The sequence below is a fragment of the Vicugna pacos genome, chromosome 7 (genome assembly GCF_048564905.1).
Source record: "Vicugna pacos chromosome 7, VicPac4, whole genome shotgun sequence".
Classification (NCBI taxonomy): domain Eukaryota; kingdom Metazoa; phylum Chordata; class Mammalia; order Artiodactyla; family Camelidae; genus Vicugna; species Vicugna pacos.
The window spans coordinates 22,947,254-22,957,254 of NC_132993.1; the positions used below are offsets into that span (position 1 = coordinate 22,947,254).

The following is a 10,001-nucleotide window of genomic DNA, read 5'->3' on the forward strand; positions in this document are numbered from 1 at the left end:
AAGTATCACCTCATACTGGTTAGAATAGCCATCATTAAAAAGTCAAACAATAAATGTTGGAGAGAGTGTGGAGAAAAGAGAAACCTCCTACACTGTTGGTGGGAACGTAATTTGGTGCTGCCACTACGGAGAATAATATAGAGATTCTTTAAAAAAAACTAAAAATAGAGTTACCCTGTGATCCAGCAACCCCATTCCTGGGAAAATATTTGGAGGAAACTCTAATTTGAAAATATATATGCACCCCAATGTTCATAGAAGCACTATTTACAATAGCCAAGACATGGAAGCAACCTAAATGTCCATTGACACATGATTGGATAAGAAGTTGTGGTATACAAAAACAGACATAAGGATCAATGGAACAGAACAGAGAGCCCAGAAATAAACCCACACACCTACGGTCAATTAATCTTCAACCAAAGAGGCCAGAATATACAATGGACAAAAGACAGTGTCTTCGGCAAGTGGTGGTGGGAAAGCTGGACAGCTACATTTAAATCAATGAAAAACACTTCCTCACACTATTCACAAAAATAAATTCACAATGGCTTAAAGACTTAAACAGAAGACAAGATACCATAAAGCTCCTAGAAGAGAACACAGGCAAAACATTCTGTGATACAAATTGTAGTAATTTTCTCCTAGGTCACTATACCAAGGCAATAGAAATAAAAGCAAAAATAAAAATGAGACCTAATTAAACATATAAGCTTTTGCACAACAAAGGAAACTATAAACAAAATGAAAAGACAGCCTACAGAATGGGAGAAAATATTTGCAAATGATGCAACTGACAAAGGCTTAATATTCAGAATATACAAATAACTCATACAACTCAATAACAAAACAAAACAAAACAAAAAAACAACCCAATCAAAAAATGGGCAGAAGACCTAAGCAGACATTTTTCTAATGAAGACACAGAGATGACCAATAGGCACATGGAAAGATGCTTAATGTCACTAAAAATTAATGGTAATCTCCTTGATGCTACTTAAGTCTACCTTTCTCTGGTCATTTCTTCTATCCTTCTTACTAGACCATTTATGCTTTTTCTGTCACAGGTGATTCAGAATTTGGCATGGGATTTTGAACTGTAACAAATCTCTTTACATGACTTGATTTACTCTACTAAATAGAATTGTCTACGTTTTGGATTCTTCTGGTGATTCTGAATTTCCATAATTTCTGTTAATTTGAAGATAAGTTCAAAGACTCTGAGTCATTAATAGATGTTTAGTTTGGTAATTCTGCAAGATTTTCATTCTTCAGATTCAATATTTTCTGAATTTCATCTACAACCTATAGAATTATATTGACTTTCTAAGGTATGAAAGAGAGTAACTTAAGTTTTTTGTACAATAAAAATTAGATAATGATACTTAAAACTATTGTAAGTAAAAATGAATTCATGTTCTGTTGCCAGAAATAGAAAGTTTTAAAAAGGAAAAAAAAAATCCTTAGTCCCTCATTTTGAAGAAGCCAGAGGGGGAATATATTATGATGTTCAGAGAAAAAGTATTGCCCAGAAACAACCATAGATTAACAGCGCTGTTTCTTTCTAAAAAAATACCCCAAGATGAATGACCTATTCATCATATTACTGAAACTTGATAGAAAGATCCCTTAAAAATATTTAACCTCTCTTGTTCTGATTCTATATTCACAAAACAATTGGAATCCAACCTAATTTGGAGTTAGTGTCAAATTCTCCATCAGAAAGAGATATGGGCTGACGGAATAACACAAGTTTGCTAACAAGTTATCAAACAATGAATTAGCACCTGGATCACAAATTATTCTCTTATGAGTTTGCCTATAATAAGTTAGCTTCTCATGGTTAATTCAAACATGTATACACTGATACAGTTAAGAACAGTGTGGCAGTTAAGATGGGAGGCCCTTGAGTCTGACTCTGTATTAGCAGGCTACCTAAGAGCTACATGTCCTTGGGCAAATTAAGAGATAGTCTCCTTATCAGGAAAAGAGGGCTAATAATATATACTTTAAGGAGTTGTTGTGAGAATAAGGTAACAGAAGAAGTATGTTAGCACATATAAAATTCTTAGAAAAGTGGCACATGGTAAATGCTCACTAAATATTAACTGTTGCTACTACTACTATTAACTTCTTATCATTTAAACTTACTTACCTACTTACTGTAATCAGAAACAATATAGCTTTAATGATTCCCAGCTTAAATAGCCTGTTAGTTTTACCAGTACCTAAGTAAGTGGAATCCAGGGTGGAATAAGATATCTACTTTGATAAAACCAATATGTGTTATTAAGCATCTTGCTCAGATCAAGTTGAAATAATTATATATAGATAAACAATTCATATCTTGTTTTACTGCTTAATTATTTAGTGATATATCGCTTTGGTTCTCTAACCTGAGCTTTAACCAATACATGTTCTTTTGTTCTTTGGCATCATCCATGTGCACTATGTTTCTTTCTTACAATTAGAATAGCAATTAAAGTGAAGCAAGCAAAAGTAAGCTCATTGTATTACAATGTGAGGTCACTTCCATAAGATTGGCACTTGCTGAGTATTTTACCACAATACAATTGCAGACAATTTGCTTTCACTTTATGACAATTAAGAGAGTATGGCATTATTTCAAGCTTTGATTAAGGGAGTTTATCTCAATAAATGCGAAAAAAGGCACTCTGGTGCTTTGCGGAGATAACTCATTTCTTACCCGAAGTGGGAGGTTTAACTCAAAATGTTTCTGTTTCAGAATTCTGGTGTCCTAATTATCCACATATTTCTGCTCTAAAAACACTGAAGAAAGATGTACTTCCTTTGTAATGTGAGCAAAGCAGCGTCCCAGAGAAAGTTCATCACAGTTTCAACCTAAAGAGACCTCTTCCATTACACACAGATGTCCAATAAGACAGTATTCTTTTTCTCTCATTTCCTGATAATTGTATTGAAATATCACTCACATACAGTGTAAGGCTGTGAAGATTGCATGATGACTTAATAGGCTAGAGCTGGGGTTTGCAATATTAACTTTAAAGAAAAGGAAGTTCTAAGTTGTTTCATGCACAATGAAACAGTTAATAAGCAAAACTCAAGAGATAGGAATCATAAAAACCTAAAGTATGATCAATTTCAATTTTTAGACAGAGAACTGAATTCTTAGTAGCCAACTGATCCACTCACATATTCAACGAATATTTGTTTTAATTTCAGCCAGAGAGATCCCCAGTCCCAGGGACCAAAGGTAAGCTTGGGAAAGTGAGAGAAGCCACAAAGGGAAGTAGAGGCTCAACTATGGGATGACTTTTGGGGCCGGGTCAAGGGATCAAGACACTATGGAACTACAAGACAGCTTAAAGTAGAAAAATATCTTGACCAAAAACGTTGGTTTCATAGCGCATAGAGGAAGATGAAAAATGTATTTTATTTATGGGTTTAATGTAAATTTAACTTTAACTATTAGATATATTTCTAAATTTGAGTTAATTAGGAAGTTAGCTTCTTATATAAAAAAATCGATGACACATAACCTATTTTGAGACCTGAGACATTTCTAACTTTCGGCAGAGCATGAAGGGGAAAAATAATGTGGATATTAAAAACAAAATTTGGACTCACTTGTCTCATATTTTTTCATCTGGATACCATCACTGATAAAGGATAAGTTTCATACAGTCTTTTTTAAAAAATTGAAGTATAATCAGTTACAATGTGTCAATTTCTGGTATACAGCATAATGTTTCAGTCATATATAAATATATATATATATATGTATGTGTATATATATATATATATATATATTCTTATACATACATATTCTTCTATACATACATATATTCTTAAATGCCAGTGATAACTGACACAAAGTTCATAAGACTATCTCTATAATACAGAGAAATGAACCAGGAGGCTCTCCCATACAGCAGAGCTTGGGCAGCCAGCCTGTCATACGAAAAGGCAAACTGGGATCTCTCCTGTGTTCTGGCAATTTCATATATTCAAAGGTGGGATGAATGCTACATTTAATATGACATAAGCATGTAAATGCTACATCAGACTGCTCAACGATTACTGATCTGCATATATACAGACTGAACAGATGAATCCATCAACGGCTCTAAGAAGATTCTGCAACATCTGGGCAATAGTAAAGTATATCCCAACTTCCAAGCACGTGAAATTTAGTTTTAAGTCCCTATTTCTACCCTTCTGTATCCTCTTTTCTGCTCTCTACTCTTTCTGCCTGACAAATCTGAAGTTGCCCCTGAATGCTCAAGCTTCATAGTTACAACGCCCAAAGATGCTTGTTTCACTGGACTCTGGACAGTTTCTACCCGAATCAAAATTTGTCATTCCTAAGGGTAAGCAAGCATCTATGGTCTTACTAAGCATTTAATTAATTTATATAATAGTTAGATGATTGAAAAATGATAAATGATACCCTGTCAGATGATATTTATATCTCACATAAAGGGCTTCCATTCTTTCACTGAGTATGTGAGGAGTAACTGAATTGCAACTCTTCTGGTAAAGTCAGTGGGGTAGGGAGGTTTGCAGGTGCGGATTTCTCTGAGCATCTCACATCATACAAGATGAGAAGCTACTGATTTTGCTCATGAGTGCTCAGGGCTTTGTCCCTGGGTGACCATTTAGAGTCGATTAAGCCTATCCAAAAAGCATCTGTTATCAAATCTTAATATATATACACAGCAAGATACATAGTGAGACTGAATTTAATTTCTCCTACGAAAGAGAGCTTAATATCCTCTTAATGAGGTTGAACGGTTGTAGAGCATGGCCATCTTTATAAACTGATGCTCTGCAAATATTGATAAGAAATCATTCCTTGTAAGACTGGAATTTCAGTGAATTTTAAGAGCAACTGCAGTTTTGTAAGTTGTTCCTGTGCTTTAATATGATGTGTATTAAGGGATGTTTCAAATTTAGTGTCTGCTGTGTCTTACTGAAAATCCAGTGATTTTCAGAACCACTATAATGTATAATTGCCCCTAATGGTGAATTTATAAGTCATTTACAGTTCTGTGATGAACTATGAAATTGACTCGGTTATGAGGATGTAATGGTTTAAAAGTATACGGGGAGTTCTATTTAAGTGCCAAATTTCAGGAAATTGGATAGGGAACAACATTTTACAGAACTACTTTGTTTCAGTGAAAATTAATTAAACATTTTTTGTAATTCCTTCTTAATACAGAGGATATTTATTTAGACTGAGATATAATTTACTCAGAAATGATTTCAATAATTACTAGGAGGGCAATGATCTTGATAATTTTGTCCTAATTCCTGGCTAATGTTAATGAAGTTAAGTATATTCTCTTTGCTCTTAGGAATTTCATGATTATGCCAGGTATCTCTTAAGAGATAGACTAAGCTGACAAGTTGATCACATATCATGAAACTTATTAACTGAAACCATATTTTTATTAGGTCATATCCTCATGTGAATGATTTTGGGTTTTCTTTCTATTATAGAAGATAATTCTAGGTCCCTACTCACAAATGTCAGAAGAGAGGTCTAGAAGGTTGGTTCCAGAAGTAGGTGTGTTACCGAAGGACAAACCTGGTATTTGGTGCTAGTTTTGAAGGTTGGATTTAGGGAAGCTGATATCTACAAGAATTGAGATTGGGGCTAGTCACCAATCCAGGTAAATTGAGGTCTTAGTTTAAGAAGATCATAAACAGACCCTGAGAAAGCTACACACAGTACACGACCTGAAAACTATAGGACGATCAACTTACTACTTATGAGCATTAGCTATATAGTATTTTGACAGTTTCTCCCTACCAAGGTAACAAATAAATATCCAGTCTTTATTGTTACTGCAACATTTAAAGGATCATCATCTTTTCCTGTAGGCTGTGGCCACAGTAAAGCTTAGATGGTTTAAGATAAAATCCTTGAAAATAATTGAAGCTGGGCGATCTCTCCAAGAAGGGACCTTGAAGTCACTTTTGAAGACATGTGCATTCCAAAACCTAGAAAATACTTTTCTCTAGTATTTTTGTTAAATATCTCTTCAGATATTTTGTAATTTTTTAATTGGGCTGTCTGCCTTTTTTATTGTTTGTTCTATTCTGGATACAATTCCTTTGCTATATACATGTGCTGAAAATATATTTCCCACTCCGTGGTCTCTTTATTCACTTCCTCAGTGAAGTCTTTTGATGAAAAGGAGTTCTTAATATTAGTGTACTTCTATGGCTGGGGATATTGTGTTTAGCACATTAAATACTTGCCTATTCCAAAGTCATGAAGATTTTTTCTCTTTTTTTTGGAAGATTCAATGTTATATTTTTTCACATTAAGGATCTACAACATATCTGGCTTTTTTAGTATTGTGTGGGGTAGAGGACAGACAGATTATTACTTTTCCCATATAGATGGAGAATTATCCACGCACTGTTTACTAAAAATACCATTTTCTTACTGCACTATATGTAAGCTTTGTCATAAATATAGGCAGGTCTGTTCTGAGCTTTCTATTTCACTAGTATGTGTGTCTACCTTTGGGAACCTATTGTGCTGCATTAACTACTAGTAGGTCTTAAAATCTTTCAGTATAATTCTTCCAACTTGGATGACTTCTTCAACATTGTCTTGACTTCTCTAGGTTATTTGAATTTCCATATAATTTTTTTTATATAATCACCATGTTAATGTTCAGAAAATACATCTAGGAATTTGATTGGGATTGCATTTAATCTATATATCCATTACAGAAAAAAATGACATTTTTCAATATTGAGTTTTCAAATCCATGAGCAAAGTATTTGTTTTTCTATTTATTTTTGCCCTCTTTAATTTTACTCAGTAAAGTTTGTAGTTTCGGAGGTAAAATCTTACATAGCTTTTATTATATGAAAATTAGACAAAATAGTTCTTAGGCATTTGATATCTTTATTCTATTATAAATGGGATTTTAAAATTTATCTATCTTTCCTGGCAAAATAGAAATATTAGCTCTAGTTTTCCTCCTTAAAACTAAAAACCCTCAGAAATACAACCCAGCAGGCGTAGGAAGTCTCTTTAATGAGGAAGCAGAAGGTGTGTTCCCTAGGGACCTTGAGACCCCAGAAAGGCAAGGCAGGGAATTCCTTGGTTTTCCCAAACATCCCAGACAGTGCAGTCCAGAGACCTGAAACCCAGAACTGTCAACAGGCACAGAGAAATCGTCAAGAAAAGTGTTTTCTCTTGCCAGAGGATGGGGGAAAATGTGACCTAAAAACATAAAGTCTTTTTGGCAATACCTACCCTACTTCAGCTAAAACACCTACAAAATATTTGTACCCCCACTTCGAACTGTTGTGGCCTGGACACGTGGTGTGGAACCTGCTCAGTGGCCACAGGTGGGATCTCCAAGGCCTGTGGTCAGGTGGAAAGACGTCGGCCCTCACTGCCCTGTTTAAGTACGCGGATGAGAATCAGGCTCGCTACATCAAGAACTTGCGGAATGCATGGCCGTCCAGAGTGGGTCCTCTCGGACCGAGAAGAAGGCGGAGATCTGGAGGATGATGGACGTCGCCAACGCCGACATCAGGCAGCTGGGGAAATCGGGAACCAGAAGCTCCCTGATGGCTTGGAGATACCGCTTCCTCCTCTTTTACTCGGCAAACTGGGCTCAGACCTGCAGAAGAAAACGGTGTGCATCTGTGGACATCTGGACGTGCAGCCGGCAGCCCTGGAGGACGGCTGGGATAGCAAGCCCTTCACCTTGGTGGAATCAGACGGCAAACTGGATGGGAGAGGAGCAACGGATAATAAGGGGCAAGTAGCCTGCTGGATGAGCACCCTGGAGGTCTTTTAGAAAACAAATCAGGAAGTTCCCATCAACGTCTGCTTCTGTCCAGAAGGCATGGAGGAATCTGGCTCCGAAGGCCTGGACATGCTGAATTTTGCCCAGAAGGACACATTCTTCAAGGACGGGGACTACGTCTGCAACTCTGACAACTACTGGCTGGTGAAGAACAAGCCCTGTATCACGGCACATCTGCTAATTTTTCATCGAGGTGGAATGTAGCACAGAGACCTGCACTGGGACGCGTGCAGTGGCTCCATCCACGAGGCCATGACCAATCTCATCGCCTGACGGGCTCCCTGGAGGACAGGAAGGGGAAGGTCCTCATCCCCGGCATCAACGAGGAGGTGGCCCCCCATGACGGAGAAGGAGCTGGAGCTAGACAAGACTGACATGGACCTGGAGGAGTATGCCAGGGATGTGGGGGCGGAGACCCTGCTGCACTACTGCAAGAATGACATCCTGATGCACAGATGGTGGTCCCGTCCCTCTCCCTCCACGGACTGAAGGTGCCTTCTCTGGATCGGGGGCCAAGACCGTGATTCCTTGGAAAGCGGTCGGCAAGTTCTCCAACAGGCTTGTGCTGAACATGACTCCTGACCAGCGAGCAGGTCACAAGCTACTTGACTAAGAAGTTTGCGGAACCGCACAGCCCCAACAAGTTCAAGGTGGACATGGGCCATGGAGGGAAAGAAAACCTGGGGGTCCGACTTCAACCACTCCCTTTACATGGCTGGGAGAGGAGCCCTGAAAACAGTTTTTGGTGCTGAGTCAGACTTGACCAGGGAAGGTAGCAGTATTCCTGTGCCTCTGACGTCTGAGGAGGCCACAGGGGAGAATGTCATGCTGTTGTCCGTGGGGTCAGCTGACGTTGGAGCCCACTCCCAGAATGAAAAGCTTGACAGGCAAAATTACATTGAAGGAACCAAGATGCTGGCCACAGACCTGTCTCAGCTGAACTGAGCACCATCCCACCCCCGCCACAGGGAGTCTGCCCTCCACCCTCATGCTCTTGCCATCTCTCAGAAAAGCATAAGCCCCACTCTCTCCTTTTCCTGTCTTCAGAGTCCAGAGTGCTCACCATTACACTATGGAACCGCTCCTTTTCCTGTCTTCAGATTCTGCAGACTTCAAGTGGACCTGAGAGCACCCACCCGTCTCAGGATGGAGTTACTTGTACCCGGCAGCGATAAACGTTCAGTCCTGGGGGTAAACGAACCCAGATGACACCTGAATTCTCACCAGTGGTCAGCATGACTTTGGCTCCAGAAAACAGGCGAGACCTACAAGCCCAACTTCTTCTGTAGGAAGTTCTAGTTGACATCCACTTGGGATAAAGAGAGGACCTGGTGCTTCCTGGTCTCACCTCTGCCCCAAGTCAGGGTCGTGCACACTTGGAACATGTAGTGATGGGCACCTGATGCCTCCAGGGCCACCCGTTTTGATCCGTTGGTGTCTCGTGAGCATTCTGTCCTTTTGTCCAGACCTTAACCATTACTGGTGTTCCATATCTCCTCTTTATTACAATTCCCCCCAAACCTAAACCTAACTGGGAGAGTTATGCGGTCTCAATCTGTTGCTAAATAAAAAGTAAAAACAGGAAAAAAAAAGTACTCATATCAAAAGGCACTGCATATTAATACGGAAGGTTGATTTTCCAGCCCATTTCCCTCTTATCCTTAGGGAATCGGGTGGCATAGTCACATGCAGATTCCCCTGTGGGGTGGTATCTCCAAGGGTACACAGGGAACTGATCTTCATTCCCCTCCTGGCAGAAGCAGGCAATGCTCTAATGCCTCCCCAGGGTGGAGTTAGTGGGTTGTAGCAGGAGCTGGGCCTCCACACCCACCCAGCCTCCCCTGGAGCAAGGAGGAGCCAAGCAGAGTTCTGTTCTTTGAAACACACTTTTAAGAAAACAGACTACAAAGTAAGAGACAATATAATTTATACAATGGGCATAGTTTACTTGTATCCAGAATTTGTAAAGAATATATAAAGAACATTAATGACTGAATAATAAGACAAACAGCCCAATAAAAAACTTCAACACATACTTCACAGAAGGGATAAAAATGACCAATAAGCACTTGAAAGGCTGCTTCTATTGTTATCGGGGAAATGCAAATTAAAACTGGAAGAGATACAGGAGTCTTACATATTGCTGTTGAAAATGGTACAACTCATTTTTAA

The 10,001-nt window shown here is 38.7% G+C and overlaps 1 pseudogene; it reads left to right on the top strand.

Moving 5' to 3' along the window:
* Positions 1 to 4,291: 4,291 nt before the first annotated feature.
* Positions 4,292 to 8,774, top strand: LOC102534578 (cytosolic non-specific dipeptidase pseudogene; annotated as a pseudogene).
* Positions 8,775 to 10,001: the final 1,227 nt, after the last annotated feature.